Genomic DNA, 17770 nt, shown 5'->3' on the forward strand with positions numbered 1-17770 from the left:
GACTAGTGGGGTACCGCAAGGCTCAGTGCTGGGACCCCAGTTGTTTACAATATATATTAATGACTTGGATGAGGGAATTAAATGCAGCATCTCCAAGTTTGCGGATGACACGAAGCTGGGTGGCAGTGTTAGCAGTGAGGAGGATGCTAAGAGGATGCAGGGTGACTTGGATAGGTTGGGTGAGTGGGCAAACTCATGGCAGATGCAATTTAATGTGGATAAATGTGAAGTTATCCACTTTGGTGGCAAAAATAGGAAAACAGATTATTATCTGAATGGTGGCCGATTAGGAAAAGGGGAGGTGCAACGAGACCTGGGTGTCATTATACACCAGTCATTGAAAGTGGGCATGCAGGTACAGCAGGCGGTGAAAAAGGCGAATGGTATGCTGGCATTTATAGCGAGAGGATTCGAGTACAGGAGCAGGGAGGTACTACTGCAGTTGTACAAGGCCTTGGTGAGACCACACCTGGAGTATTGTGTGCAGTGTTGGTCCCCTAATCTGAGGAAAGACATCTTTGCCATAGAGGGAGTACAAAGAAGGTTCACCAGATTGATTCCTGGAATGGCAGGACTTTCATATGAAGAAAGACTGGATGAACTGGGCTTGTACTCGTTGGAATTTAGAAGATTGAGGGGGGATCTGATTGAAACGTATAAGATCCTAAAGGGATTGGACAGGCTAGATGCAGGAAGATTGTTCCCGATGTTGGGGAAGTCCAGAACGAGGGGTCACAGTTTGAGGATAGAGGGGAAGCCTTTTAGGACTGAGATTAGGAAAAACTTCTTCACACAGAGAGTGGTGAATCTGTGGAATTCTCTGCCACAGGAAACTGTTGAGGCCAGTTCATTAGCTATGTTTAAGAGGGAGTTAGATATGGCCCTTGTGGCTACAGGGGTCAGGGGCTATGGAGGGAAGGCTGGGGCGGGGTTCTGAGTTGGATGATCAGCCATGATCATAATAAATGGCGGTGCAGGCTCGAAGGGCCGAATGGCCTACTCCTGCACCTATTTTCTATGTTTCTATGTTTCTATCTCAGAATCAGAATCAGCTTTGTCATCACTGACTTTGTTGATTGCAACAATGAATTAAAATTACTGTAAGTTACAGAATAGTAAATAATGCAGAAAACAAGGAATGATGAAGCAATGCTTATGGACCGTTCAGGAACCTGGTGGCGAAGGAGAAGAAGCTAATCCTAGATTGTTGAGGGTGAGTCCTGGAATGCAGGGGCTAACATATGAGGAGCGTTTGTCGGCTCTTGGATTGTATTCATTAGAGTATAGAAAAATGAAAGGGGATCTCATAGAAACATTTTGAATGTTGAAAGGGTTGAATAGAATAGATGTGGAAAGGTCGTTTCCCTTGGTGGGTGAGTCCAGGACAAGAGGCCATAGTCTTATAGTTAGAGGGTACCCAGTTAAAACAGAGATGAAGAGAATTTTTTTTAGCCGAGGGTCGTGGATTTGTGGAATTCGTTGCCACATACAGCTGTGGAGGCCCGATCATTGAGGGTGTTTAAGGAGGAGATTGACAGGTATCTAATTAGTCGGGGTATCAAGGGATATGGGGAAAAAGCCGGAAATTGGAACTAGGTGGGAGAATAGTTTAGCTCATGGGGGAGCTGCGGAGCACATGGGCTGAATGGCCTACTTCTGCTCCTTTGTCTTGTCTTGTGCCTTGTGAGTCTTCAGGCTCCTCTACCTCCTCCCCAATGGTAGTAACCAGAAGGGTCATGTGTTATATGGTGAGGATCCTTGGTGAAAGATGCCGCCTTGTTGAGGCGCCAGATCTTGAGTGTGTCCTTGATAGTGCGGATGATCGTACCCATGATGGAGCTGGCTGAGTCTACAACCCTGTGATCCTGGGCATTGGAGCCTCCACAGCAGGTGCTGATGGAAGCAGTCAGAATGCTCTCCACTGCACATCTACAGAAACTTTCAAAAGACCTTTGTGACACACCATATCTCCTCAAACTTCTAATAATGTAGAGCCACTGCATACCTTCTTCATGATTGCATCAATTTGTTAGGCCCAGCATATCTTCTGAGATGTTGATGTCTAGCAACTTGACACCGCTCACTATTTCCATTGCTGAATCCTCAATGTGGACAGATGCAGATTCTCCCAACTTCCTCCACCTGAAGCAATTCTTTGATATTACTGATGTTGAGGCAAGGTTGTTGTTGTAACACCACTCAACCAGCTGAACTATTTCATTCCTGTACGCCTCCTTGTTTCCATTTGAGATTCTACCATCAACAGTGGCATATTGGAGAAATTATAGCTGGCATTTGAGCTGTCTTTAACCATACAGTCATGAATGTAGAGAGAGTAGAACAGTAAGCTCAGAATTCACCCTTGAGCTGTGCCTGTGATGATTGTCAGCGAGGAGTAGATGTTCTCACTGATCTGCACTGACTGTGATCTCCCAATGAGGAAGTTGCATAAGGAGGTATGAGGCCCAGGTTTTGAAGTTTGTTGATTAATACATCATTAATAATAATGACATTGAACACCAAGCTGTAGTTGACAGATGACAGTCTGATATAGGCTTTGCTATTGTCTAGGTGCTCCAAAGCAGAGTGGAGACCCAGTGAGATTCAGTCTGCTGTAGACCTGTAGACCTGGTGACAGGAAAATTACAGTTGGTCCAGGTCCTTGGTCAGGTATGCGCTTATTCTAGCCATAACTAACTTCACAAAGCACTTCATCACATTAGGTGTGAGTGTGCTGGATATTAGTCACTGAGGTATCTCACCCTGCTCTTCTTATGCACCAGTATAATTGCTTTCCTTGTGGGAAGCCCAGGCTGTAGTAATGATAGGATGAAGATGTCCTTGCATACTCCAGACAGTTGGTCAGCGCAGTTTTTCGGTGTCCGGCCAGGAGCACGACTGGGGCCTCATACCTTGCAGGGGTTCATTTTCTTTAAGAATGTTTTTAAGTCAGCCTCTAAGATATAGAACACAGGATTCACAGGATCCTGTGGGGACTCACACAGTTATAGTGTTGTCCTTACTTTCAAAGTGTGCATAAACAGTGTTGAGCTCATTGGGGATATGACTAACTCCAAGGGCTCAATGGCAGAAGGAATGGTTTGCAAACCCTTCCCAACTGCGCATCTCAAGTTCAAATTTAATTTTCATTCAACCATGCACATATATACAGCCAAATGAAATGGCTTTCCTCTGGGACCAACGTGCAAAACACAGAACATGCAATTACACACAGCACATACTGTCACAAAAATATTATTAGTACAAATCCCTGAGTAGCATGGGCTGGAGACTGATGGTGCATGAGACGCTGGCTGTAACAGGTCTTACTGTGGCATGAGGGCCTGGTCCTTGCAAAACCTGAGGCTACGCAATTCCTTCACAATTGGTCTTACCAATGAACCAAGGAGAAAGTCTTGCATTTACTTGTATTACCAATGTCCATCAGGGTCTTACGTTCACAAGAAAAACATTTAAGACACATATATTCACCATGTGTTGGACTCGGAGTGGTCGCTGCAATCAAGCTTGCTGTCATCTTACTGCAGGTTCAAATTCAAGTTTAATTGTCTCTATCTTCACATGGAATTGTTGTTTTACTCTCACAATGTCCTGTCACAGGTCACAGCTGGACTTGCCAGTGTTGAATGTGTCAAATCTAACCTTCAGCAGACTGCTGATCTCCTGGTTCATCAAGGGCTTCGGGTTTGGAAAAACTGGGCAGACGCTCACCCACACAGGTCTTGATGAAGTTGGAGATGGCAATTCATTCAGATCCCAAGACAGGTTCCTGACAATGATCCAATCCATCAATTCAAAACAGTCCTAAGTGCTGGAAGTGCTCTTCCAGATCCCTTGATCATAGCTTCGTGGTCCTCACCACAAAGGGGTTGCATGTGAGGTAGTATAGTTTAATCACATATCAATCCTAGCCACATGCTATTAAAGAACTTCTTCTCCCTCACCCTCTCCGCAACTTCAAACTAACTTGTTTTCGCTCTCAATCCCAATGTAGAGCCTTTGACCTGAAAAGTTAAATCTGTTTTCCTTTCCACAGATAATAGTTGACCTGCTGACTGTTTTCATCATTTTCTGCTTTTACTGTAGATTTTCATTAACTGAACTGTTTTCCAGATTTTCAAGAAATCAAAGGCAAACTGGTTCATGAAAGCCCTCTACTACCAGCCTTTTTGTGGGTGATTGTAAAGTAGATTAGATAGATAAAGAGGGCTCCACCCTTTGAGGTGGATTTGAGCATTATTTGTTATGTCGTTTGATCTAAACAATGCAGGATTCACATCACGATCAATAAAGTCATAGAAAAGTACAGCACAGAAACATGCCCTTCAGCCCATATAGACAATGCCGAAAACCATTTAATTTGCAATATGTTTATAATTTCACTTAATGAATGTTTTAGTTCAATTGCCTTTAAACTTTGTAATGAATAGGGTGAAAATGCTGGCAACTAATTTGCACAAGGAATCATAAAAACACTTTTCATCCAGTATTTTCCATTGAAAAATGGACTTTTACAAAATCAAATTTAGTAGAAATAGTAAGTAACTTGATTTGAATTGCTTCAGAGTTCATTATCACTAATAGTGGAACAAAATGGACTGTTATATTTTGAATAATTGCTCACATATATTGAATACATTGACTGATAATTTTTTTTGCAACAAATGTATAATTACTGTCAGCAATCTGTGCCAGACTTCTTTTTTACTTACCGTTGCTCCCATGTGTATAATAAAATAATTAATCCTGGCATGTATGATGACACTTCAAATTATAACTGAATCTAGTTTTACAAAATTATCAAAATATATATAATTTACTAAATACTGTAGCAGACACAACAAGCCAAAATTACTCTTTTAGTTACATTGTTCTCAATGTCCATTAGCCTTTTGTCCATATGGACTATTTTTTATTGAACACATTAATACACTTAGTGGCTACTTTATTAGGTACACCTGCACACCTGCTTGATAATGCAAATATCTAAACAGCCAATCATGTGGCAGCAACTCAATGCATAATAGCATGCACACAAGAGGTTCAGTTGCTGTTCAGACCAAACATCGGAATGATGATGAAATGTGATCTAAGTGACTTTGACTGTGGAATGATTGTTGGTGCCACGTGGGGTGGTTTGAGTATCTCAGAAACTGCTGATATCCTGGGATTTTCACATGCAACAGTCTCTAGAGTTTACAGAGATTGCTGCAAACAAAAAGCAAAAAAACAAATTCCAGTGACTGTGTTTCTGTGGATGAAAGCACCTTGTGAATGAGAGAGGTCAGAAGAAAATGGTCAGATTGGTTCAAGCTGACAGGAAGGCGATGGTAACTCAGTTAACCGCACATTACAACATCTCTGAATGCACAACATGTCAAACCTTGAAGCAGATGGGCTACAGCATCAAAAGATCAGAAACAGACAGAAATACACTTGGTGGACACTTTATAAGACATAGGAGGTAGCTAATAAAGTGGCCTCTGTGTGAACATCCAAAGCTTTGAGAAAATTTGAGACTGAAAAGAGTAGAGATTGGGCATTGCAGGAAAACTGGTGACAGGTAAGTAATGAAACTTTGGTGAAGCTATGCCACTCTGGCCCAGTGAAGGAAAGAAAACTTGAGATTTCACCTCCTTGCCACTAGTTCAGTGAGCAGTGAATGCCAATTGACTTCATGTATTCTCTGGAGACTAAGGCTACGTCCACACTAGATCTGAAAATGCCAGTTTCGAGTAAAAACGACAGGCATCCACACTAGGCAGTTTTCAAAATATCTCTGTCCACATTAAAATGGATATTTGGGCAAATCTACTCCTACTAGGCATACGCAGACACATCTACAGAAAACAAGCGAAGAGGAAACAGTATAATATTTACGTTTCCGTGGTAGCATTGTGCTATCTCCATTGGTCAAAAACTAGAGTACCAACAACAACAGCGAAAGAAGGTTCTCAACAATGTCTTTGAGGAATACAAAGAAAACTTCCGCTGGAAAAAGCAGACCGGACTTCTTCGTTTAGACAGACAATGAAGTCAAGCTGTTTCTGCGAGTTACAAACGACTACAAAGTCAGCAAAGCAGTGGAGAATGTGGAGATGTTTAATTCCAAGCAAGCTATTAACGTAGACAGAAAAATAAACACACGCATGAAGCCGTCCTCTACCCAAGATCAACAAGAGAGTGGAATCTTCTGCCGCCAGACCTGCGCAGTATTTCTGACATTAATATTTTTAAAGATAGACTCAATCAAATCAATTTAGGGGATCTAGTCAAAAAAGCTCACTTTACGATTTTACTCTCACATCGTTCACACCGACTGCGCGTTATAACAGCTGTCCGGCAGTGCTTGCGCAGTACCAAGCAGAAGCAGGAAAAGCATTGTTCTCATGACAGCGTTTTTAAATATCTCCGTTTACCCCGTCCACACAACAACACGCAACAATTGTTTTCAAATTTACACACTATGGAGAGTGTTTTAGAAAAGCTTCATTTTCGGGGGATGAAAACGCCATTTCAATGTGGACGGAGAGTCAAAATGAAGAGAAAATGCTTCGTTTTCAAAATTATCCGGCGTAGTGTGGATGTAGCCTAAATGCATGCCAGGTGAAGTTCCATGGTGCTGAATGAAGACATACCTATTCATTTGCAGCTTCCAGTGATGAATGTCAGTTCACATGTTTGGATGCTTGGAAAAAGACATAGCAAGAGACAGAGCTCTGGAGATCCAGGTTGATGAGATGAAGGGAAAGATAAATTTCATAAATTTCTTCTACTTGCTACAGGTCCAGGTAGATCCAAGTGAGGAGGTCACATTTGCGGTCAGGAGTGGAATCTTAATACATTATATTTAATGGAGTACACAAGAGGTTTAGTGACCTCACATGTATGACTGAGGTCAGAGAGGAAATTTCTCACTCATCTACAAGCAATCACTTACAATCAGAATTCTGAACTAACAATTTTGTGCCCCAATGCACACCTATGTACCTATCATTATTACAAACCTCAGCACATGTTTACACTCAGCTACTCATTCACAGCAGGAAAATCAACAATACTCACCACCAGTGCTTATTAACGTACCTCAATCTCTCTTGCAGGGGAAAATAATGTGCAATTAGAAACAGTGGCACTAGTCAAATGTTTTGTGTATCAGTTTACCTGCTGCAACAGTCTGCAAGCACACAGTCAAGCCCACGTGGAGATCACTGAAGGGAATGGTGTCACAAGTGCGAAGCAAGGGTGGACCCAAATGCAGGACACAAACAAGTTTTTGTAGGGTTAACTAGATAGAGTTTATTAATAAATTACAAGGAAAGCCGTGACATAAGGATAGAGCAGAAAGAAATCAAGGAGAGAGCAAAGCGGAAGCAGGAATAAGTGTAATGAACAAGGACTCAGGCCCTGGACTAGGCTGGGACTCAGGGCCTGGGCTAGGACTCGGAACACGGACCTCGGAGCCAGGAATTGGAATCACGGACCTTGGAGCCAGGACTCAGAATCACGGACCTCAGAGCCAGGAATCAGAATCACGGACCTCGGAGCCAGGAAACGGAACACGGACCTCGGAGCTTGGACTTCATACTTGAACCTCGGAGCCAGGACTCGGAACACGGACCTCGGAGCCAGGACTCAGAACATGGACCTCGGAGCTTGGACTTTATACTTGAACCTCGGAGCCAGGACTCAGAACATGGACCTTGGAGCTTGGACTTTATACTTGAACCTCGGAGCCAGGACTCGGAACATGGACCTTGGAGCTTGGACTTTATACTTGAACCTCGGAGCCAGGACTTGATACTTGGAACCTCGGAGCTGGGACTTGATACTTGAACGTCGGAGGCGGGACCTGGAACTCAAACACAGGACATAGAACACTGAGTTGGGACTCCTCTTTCGGCACAGGACATGGAGCTGGGACTCTTCTTATTCACGGAACAGACTCAGACACGGGACATAAAACATTGAGCCGGGAATCCTCCTTAGACACAAGACAGAGTTGGGACTCTTCTTGACACAGGGTCAGGACTCTTCTAGGGTACAGGATCGGGACCCCTTTTAGACACGGGACATGGATACGGAGACCACACAACGATGGACAGTGCTATAACTGGGCACACGTATGCTCCAAGCAGCGGCAAGCTCTTGACTCACCCCAGCGGGTTAACTTTGACGGACCTGCTCTGGCAAGGGAAGGTGGCTTGCTGGCACTTGCTTTGGGAGGAGACTTGGCTTGCTCCGGCAAGAAACTTAGTTGGCTCCAGCCAGATGATATTGGCCCGCACTAGCTTCGGTGACTTCGTTAATGCTCCATAACGCTCTCGCCCAAATGGCTGAAGCTGGAGACTTATAAACTGCTGGTTCAATCGAGAGTAAATTGCCTTTAATCACCAAGCCCGAGGGACATGGGAAAACAAGGAATTAAAGGGAAACAGGTAGTTAATGGTCTGGATTGTAACACAACTAAAGTAAATTTAAAGGGAACCTGATCCGGACCATGACAAATGGTGAACTCATACGAACTCCTCATTATATTCATTTTCCTCTCATCTCACTATATTAAAATTTTAAATCTAAATTAAACCCAAATTTTGTCAGTAAAACGTCTAGCATGGTTATTTATCCACAACCCTGTCCTTTGATTATGCGGGCAGTGAGAAAATCATCCCTCTTGTGCTTCTTGATCTCCTCACTTGAGATTCAGTGTCATGCAACCCTGCCACTTTGATCTGGCTCATGCCTTCACTCCAGGTTCTCACCTTTACCGTAACGTCTCTCTTTCTAAGGAACTGCAAATGCAATGGGTAATTCAGACAGAGGTACATTATAAGATAAAAGTAATCTCGGGAAAAACACGGTCTTTCTCCGGTTTCTTCCAGCAATGTTGCAAGCACATTGAACCACGTAGACATATTGAGCGAGAAAGCTCACCAGCTTCCTTGGGAGGCTAAAGAAATGCAGCATGTCATCTTTGAGCCTTACCAATTTTTATCAATGAACCGTAGAAAGCACCTTATCTGCATCCATAACAGCTTGATATGACAACTGCTCTGCATGTGAACACAAGGAACAGCAGAGAGTAGTGGGCACAGCTCAACACGTCATGGAAACCACGCTCTCCACTATGGATCTGTCGACACTTCTCACTGCGACATTAAAGCAGCCAGCATAATCCAAGATCCCATCCACTCCGGACATTTTCTCTTCTCCCCTCTCCCATTGGGACCAAGATACAAAAGTCGGAAAGGACTACCACGAGTCTCAAGCTCACCTTTGACCCCATTATTATAAGACAATTAAATAGCTCCCTAATACGATAAACTCAACTCTTGACCTCACAATCTAACTTCACTGCACTTTCTCTGAAGTTGTTACACTATATTCTGCATTGTTTTTGTTTGGCCCTATTCTGCCTTAACACACTGTAATGCTCTGATTTGTAAGAACAGTATATAAGGGAAGCTTGTCAATGTACCTTGATACATGTGACAATTATAAACTAAATTCCAATTCTAATGGTATTCATATGTTACAATTTTTAAATGGTTCCAGAGAACGCTACATAAGACCTAGAAGCTACAACCTTCGTGTCTCTTTTATTTGCAGTACCAGGGGCTACCATCAGAGCTGGCAATCCCTGGCAAATGAAGAGAGTAATGATGAATCAGCCAGACATTCAATCTGACACTCGCCGGATAGCAGTAATAGATTTATACCACACGTAAGACTAAAGCATATCCTTGCCCATAAAGACTTTGCAAGACAACACTTAGAAGATTCTGTAAAGATGTGGAAGACAGTCTTGTGAGCAGATAAGAGTAAAGTGGAACTTTTTGGTTGTAAATGTCGCATAAATGTAATACTGTGGATCAGCTGGGTAACACCATTCCTACTGTAAAGTATGGTGGAGGTAGCATCATACCAAGGGGATGCTTTTCAGCAGCAGGCACTGGAAATCTGGTCAGAATTGATGGGAAGATGAATGCTACTAAATACAGAGAGATCCTGGATAAAAACCTGCTAGCCTATGCCAGAAAGCTTAAACTGGAAAGGAGGTTTGTCTTTCAGCAGGACAGCCACCCAAAGCACACTGCCAGAGCAACCATGGAGTGGCTTCAGATGAAGAGTATTGATGCTCTCCAGTGTCCCTGTCAGTTTCCTGATCTTAAACCGATCAAGCATCTCTGGCAAGACCTCAAGATTGCTGTCCACTACCGCTCGCTAACTAACCTACCATAGCTTGAGCAATTTTGCAAGGAGGTGTAGCCTGGGGAAAAGTACATGCTCAGGACAACAAAGACTTTTTCGGGTTTTAATTCCTTTATTGGTTTTCAATGTTTAAGTGCCAGTAGAGGGTCGCAAAACAAAACGAGCGAATTTACAACCAGTCCTTGCAGTTACAATCTCAGTTTAACTTCTGATTCAAACCCTTGTGTATGGACAGAATTGCGTACAATATAAAAATACCAGAACTAATACCGTGCAAATACGGTACTAATACGGTAGTGGCAATCCTGAAGGAACACAGTACAAACAACATTAGAATCCCACCCACCCTGCATTTTATACATAACAGCGAATACATCTCATCTAAGATGTACACACGTGCTGAACTTCCGAACAGAGACTAAACATTCACATTACGCGGTTACATGCACAATCAGTCCCGATACAATAAAGTTAGACAAGAGGTACACTTTGGCACAACTTCTACAAGGTATTGCCTGGTAGTTAAATTACAGGAAGACTGACCTACTTGGCCGGTGAGGAAATTTGCCCAAGCCACGCAATCCAGCATTGAGTCACTTACTCGAGAAAATCTAAAGCATCCACATGTAAGACATGTCAAGTTACCGATATTCTTGATCCGCCAACAAGCATAAACAAATTCACATGGATATTGTCAATTAATGCTCGCCTTTCCTCACCATGCCCAGCACACTCTGGGAAGAACCCACTTCCAACACCTTACCATGTCTTCAGCAGAAAGCAAAATGGTCTCCCCACTACCCCGTGCTTGTGTAATGACATCACCGTCTCCCTTAAAGGCACAGACAACTATTCTAGCATTACCCGGCTGGATGCCTAAGTACACTTTTAACGATACTGAATAAGATCCAATGGTCACCCAGTTACTGAGGAATAGGCAAATCTTGCACCACCACGTTGAGCAGAGTTAATAGAAGAGACTACTGGCTGTAATAGCTGCAAGAGGAGCAGCAAAAGAAGAAGAATACTTTTGAAATGCTGACATTTCAGTTCTTGAATTCCTAGTTTATCATACTTTACAATTTTGCCTGTTTTTGTGCTTTACTGTGGGCAGAAAAAATAACGTGAGATTCACAAATAAAAATTCTCAGTTAAATTGATGAAAATCCCTGGTTGTGATACTCATTTATGTGATTAAATAGTTCGTGGCTGAATACTGTTACGAGGTACTATAAATCCCAAAGAAGGAACATTTCTATTTATACTTGTATTTTATTGTACAAGTGTTTGGATCATTGGAACCTCTTTTGGGACTTCTTTTGGCGCAGGTGTGACCTGTACAAAAAGGACAGGTTACACTTGAATCCTAGGGGGACCAATATCCTGGCAGGGAGATTAGCGAGGGCTACCGAGGTAACTTTAAACTAGAATGGTTGGGGGGTGGGAATCAAATTAAAGAGACTAGGCGAGAGGAGGTTAGTTCACAACAGGGGGATAGGAACCAGTGCAGATAGTCAGAGGGTTGTAAAATGGGGGTAGAAGCAAAAAGCAGTAAGGTGAAAAGTAAAAGTGGCAGGCCGGCAAATCCAGGGCAAAAATCAAAAAAGGCCACTTTTCAACATAATTGTATAAGGGCTAAGAGTGTTGTAAAAGTGAGGCTGAAAGCTTTGTGTGTCAATGCAAGGAGCATTCGTAACAAGGTGGATGAATTAAAAGTGCAGATTGTTATTAATGAATATGATATAGTTGGGATCACAGAGACATGGCTCCAGGGTGACCAAGGATGGGAGCTCAACATTCAGGGATATTCAATATTCAGGAGGGATAGACATGAAAGAAAAGGAGGTGGGGTAGCATTGCTGGTTAGAGAGGAGATTAACGCAATAGAAAGGAAGGACGTTAGCCAGGAGGATGTGGAATCGATATGGGTAGAGCTGCATAACACTAAGGGGCAGAAAACGCTGGTGGAAGTTGTGTACAGGCCATCTAACAGGAGTAGTGAGGTTGGGGATGGTATTAAACAGGAAATTAGAAATGCATGCAATAAAGGAACAGCAGTTATAATGGGTGACTTCAATCTACATGTAGATTGGGTGAACCAAATCGGTAAAGGTGCTGAGGAAGAGGATTTCTTGGATTGTATGCGGGATGGTTTTTTGAACCAACATGTCGAAGAACCAACTAGAGAGCAGGCTATTCTTGACTGGGTATTGAGCAATGATGAAGGGTTAATTAGCAATCTTGTCGTGAGAGGCCCCTTGGGTAAGAGTGACCATAATATGGTGGAATTCTTCATTAAGATGGAGAGTGATATAGTTAATTCAGAAACAAAGGTTCTGAACTTAAAGACGGGTAACTTTGAAGGTATGAGACGTGAATTAGCTAAGATAGACTGGCAAATGACACTTAAACGGTTGATGGTGGATATGCAATGGCAAGCATTTAAAGATCACATGGATGAACTATAACAATTGTTCATCCCAGTTTGGCAAAAGAATAGATCAAGGAAGGTAGTGCACCCATGGCTGACAAGGGAAATTAGGGATAGTATCAATTCCAAAGAAGAAGCATACAAATTAGCCAGAAAAAGTGGTTCACCTGAGGACTGGGAGAAATTCAGAGTTCAGCAGAGGAGGACAAAGGGCTTAATTAGGAAAGGGAAAAAAGATTATGAGAGAAAACTGGCAGGGAACATAAAAACGGACTGTAAAAGCTTTTATAGATATGTGAAAAGAAAAAGAATGGTTAAGACAAATGCAGGCCCCCTACAGACAGAAACAGGTGAATTGATTATGGGGAGCAAGGACATAGCAGACCAATTGAATAACTACTTTGGTTCTGTCCTCACTAAGGAGGACATAAATAATCTTCCGGAAATAGTAGGGGACAGAGGGTCCAGTGAGATGGAGGAACTGAGGGACATACATGTTAGTAGGGAAGTGGTGTTAGGTAAAAATTGAAGGGATTAAAGGCAGATAAATCACCAGGGCCAGATGGTCTGCATCCCAGAGTGCTTAAGGAAGTAGCCCAAGAAATAATGGATGCATTAGTGATAATTTTTCAAAACTCTTTAGATTCTGGACTAGTTCCTGAGAATTGGAGGGTGGCTAATTTAACCCCACTTTTTAAAAAAGGAGGGAGATAGAAACCGAAGAATTATAGACCACTTAGCCTAACATTGGTGGTAGGGAAAATGCTAGAGTCAGTTATTGAATATGTGATAACAGCACATTTGGAAAGTGGTGAAATCATCGGACAAAGTCAGCATGGATTTGTGAAAGGAAAATCATGTCTGACGAATCTCATAGAATTTTTTGAGGATGTGACTAGTAGAGTGGATAGAAGAGAACCAGTGGATGTGGTATATTTGGATTTTCAAAAGGCTTTTGAGAAGGTCCCACACAGGAGATTAGTGTGCAAACTTAAAGCACACGGTATTGGGGATAAGGTATTGATGTGGATAGAGAATTAGTTGGCAGACAGGAAGCAAAGAGAGGGAATAAACGGGACCTTTTCAGAATGGCAGGCAGCGACTAGTGGGGTACCGCAAGGCTCAGTGCTGGGACCCCAGTTGTTTACAATATATATTAATGACTTAGATGAGGGAATTAAATGCATCATCTCCAAGTTTGCGGATGACACGAAGCTGGGCGGCAGTGTTAGCAGTGAGGAGGATGCTAAGAGGATGCAGGGTGACTTGGATAGGTTAGGTGAGTGGGCAAATTCATGGCAGATGCAATTAAATGAGGATAAATGTGAGGTTATCCACTTTGGTAGCAAAAACAGGAAAACAGATTATTATCTGAATGGTGACTGATTAGGAAAAGGGGAGGTGCAACGAGACCTGGGTGTCATTATACACCAGTCATTGAAAGTGGGCATGCAGGTACAGCAGACAGTGAAAAAGGCGAATGGTATGCTGGCATTTATAGCAAGAGGATTCGAGTACAGGAGCAGGGAGGTACTACTGCAGTTGTACAAGGTCTTGGTGAGACCACACCTGGAGTATTGTGTGCAGTTTTGGTCCCCTAATCTGAGGAAAGACATCCTTGCCATAGAGGGAGTACAAAGAAGGTTCACCAGATTGATTCCTGGGATGGCAGGACTTTCATATGATGAAAGACTGGATCAATTGGGCTTATACTCATTGGAATTTCGAAGATTGAGGGGGGATCTTATTGAAATGTATAAAATCCTAAAGGGATTGGACAGGCTAGATGCAGGAAGATTGTTCCCGATGTTGGGGAAGTCCAGAACAAGGGGTCACAGTTTGAGGATAAAGGGGAAGCCTTTTAGGTCCGAGATTAGGGAAAACTTCTTCACACAGAGAGTGGTGAATCTGTGGAATTCTCTGCCACAGGAAACACTTGAGGCCAGTTCATTGGCTATATTTAAGAGGGAGTTAGATATTGCCCTTGTGGCTAAAGGGATCAGGGGGTATGGAGGGAAGGCTGGTACAGGGTTCTGAGTTGGATGATCAGCCATGATCATACTGAATGGCGGTGCAGGCTTGAAGGGCCGAATGGCCTACTCCTGCACCTATTTTCTATGTTTCTATTTATTTCATTTCTTACATCCAAGGGAGTAAAAATCTTTATGTTGCATCTCTGTTACAAAGTACAAGCAATAAAGAGGGGGAATGAGGGAAGATATTGCCCAGGCACTGAGATGGTATAGGTAATTGTTTTGTATGAGAAATGCAGAAAAAAGTAGAGAAATGAACAGAAAACTACAATGCCAATTTAGAGCACACAACACAGCTGCCATCAACTCTAAAGGGACGGTGGCAACCATGGCTGACAAGGGAAGTCAAAGACATCCATCATAAAAGCAAAACAGAGAGCCTATATAATAAAGCAAAAAATAGTGGGAAGTTAGACGATTGAGAAGCTTTTAGAAATTAACTGAAGGCAACTAAGGTAACCATAAGAAGAGAAAAGATGAAATATGAAAGTAAGCTAGCAAATGATTTATAAGAGGTTTTCTCCTGCTTGTTATTTCCTCAGGGAATTCCAGCTGATCTATCAGGCAAGGTTTCTCCTTAAGGAAATCATGCTGAGTTTGACCTATTTTATCCTGTGCCTCCAATTACCCCAAAATCTCATCCTTAATAATTGACTCCAAAAGTTTACCAACCACTGAAGTCAGTCTAACTGGTCTATAATTTCCTGTCTTTTGTCTCCCTGCCTTCTTAAAGAGTGGAGAGACATTTGTAATTTTCCAGTCCTCTGGAACCATTTCAGAATCTAATGATTTTTGAAAGATCATGACTAATGTCTCCATAATCTATTCAGCTACCTCTTTCTGGGTTGCAGTGCATGTGGTCCAGGTGATTTATTTACTTTTAGGCCTTCCAGCTTCCCAAGCAACTGCTGGTGTCTTCCACAGTGAAGACTGGCACAAAAACTTATTGAGTTCATCTGCCATTCCTTTGTCCCCAACTACTACCCCTCCGGAATCACTGACCAGCGGTCTGATGGTCACGCTCACCTCACTTTTACTCTTTGGTATCTTCATTGATATTATTGGCTAACTTACCTTCATATTTCCTCTTTTCTCTCCTTATTGCTATTTAGCTGCCTTCTGTTGGCTTTTAAAAGCTTCCCAATCTTCCATTTTATCACTAATTTTTGTCTGTTTATGCACACTGTTTTACTTTTTTGCTGTTTTTGACATCCCTCGTCAGTCATAGTTGCTTCATCCTCCCTTTCGAGCAGAGGTTCCTGTCCTTTTTCATGCCATGGACCAATGCCAGTCCTCTAAGAGGACCACACCCTTATCATGGTTTGGGGGCTTGTGTGCTTCAATGTCCCGGAGAGCTATGCTGGCTGGAGTCAGGGCTCTTGGTAGGGTCACCCGCACCAAACAGGTCAAAGGGTAGATGACCAAGAGTCCACCGGTCCTCCAAATTCAGGGGTTCAGTTCAGGGCTAACAACCCTGACTGGTGAAACAAAGTTGTTATGGAAACAGCAAAAGAGAATCCTTCTACATCCGCAACACACATCAAAGTTGCTGGTGAACGCAGCAGGCCAGGCAGCATCTCTAGGAAGAGGTACAGTTGACGTTTCGGGCCGAGACCCTTCGTCAGGACTAACTGAAGGAAGAGCTAGTAAGAGATTAGAAAGTGGGAGGGGAGGGGGAGATCCAAAATGATAGGAGAAGACAGGAGGGGGAGGGATGGAGCCAAGAGCTGGACAGGTGATAGGCAGAAGGGATACGAGAGGATCATGGGATGATCCTCCACAGCTGCCTGTGTCAACAAATTCCACAGATACACCACTCTCTGGCTAAAGAAATTCCTCCTCATCTCTGTTCAAAAAGGACGGCCCTTATTCTGAGGCTGTGTCCTCTGGTCTTAGATTCTCTCACCATAGGAAATATCCTCTCCTCTCCACACCCACTCTATCAAGGCCTTTCAACATCCCATAGGTTTCAATTAGTTCACTGTTCATTCTCCTGAATTCTGGTGAATACATGCCCAGAGCCATCAAACACTCTTCATATGACAAGGCCAGAATCATTTTCATGAAACTCCTTTGAAGCCTTTCCAGTGTCAGCACATCCTTTCTCAGATAAGGAGCCCAAAACTGCTCACAACACTCCAAGTGAGGTCTCACCAGTGCTTTATAAATTCTCAACATTACATCCTTGCTTTTATTTTCTAATCCTCTTGAAATGAATGCTAACATTGCATTTGCCTTCCTCACCACAGACTCAACCTGTAAACTAACATTTAGGGAATTCTGCATAAGGGCGGCCAAATTCCTTTCCATCTCAGTTTTTTGTATTTTCTCTCCACTTAGAAAATAGTCAATACTTTCATTTCTTCTACCAAAGTGCATAACCATACACTTCCTGACACTGTATTCTGCCACCTGCCATTTCATTGCCCATTCTCATATTTTGTCTGAGTCCTTCTGTAGCCTCTCTACTTCCTCAAAACTACCTGTCTCTCCAACTACTTTCATATAGTCTGCAAACTTTGCAACAAAGCCAACAATTCTATCATCCAAATCATTCACATATAACACAAAAAGAATCGGTCCCAACAGACTGTTGTGGAATTAGTCACAGGCATCCAGTCAGAAAGGCTCCCTTTATTCCCACCCTTTGTCTCCTGTCAATGAGCCACTGGATTATCCATGTTCAAATCTTTCCTGTAATACTGTGGGCTCGTAGCTTGTTAAGCAGCCTCATGTGTGGCTCTTTGTTGTCGGCCTTCTGAAAATCCAAATACACAACATCAACCTATTCTCCTTTGTCTATCCTGCTTGTTACTTCTATCAACAGCCTCTCCTCACGACACATTGCCTCTGTTTGTAAACCAGCGACCTCATCTTCAGCACTATCATTCACCTTTCCTACAATACTTCTTGCATTGAAATATACACAGCTCAGGACACTAATCACACCATGCTCAATCTTCTGATTCCTAACTTTGTCCAAACATCTGCTTCCACAACCTCTCCACTAACTGTTCTGGCACTCTGGTTCCCATTCCCCTGCAACTCCACCATGCAGCAGTAATAAACCTTC

The sequence above is a fragment of the Mobula hypostoma genome, chromosome 4 (genome assembly GCF_963921235.1).
Source record: "Mobula hypostoma chromosome 4, sMobHyp1.1, whole genome shotgun sequence".
Classification (NCBI taxonomy): domain Eukaryota; kingdom Metazoa; phylum Chordata; class Chondrichthyes; order Myliobatiformes; family Myliobatidae; genus Mobula; species Mobula hypostoma.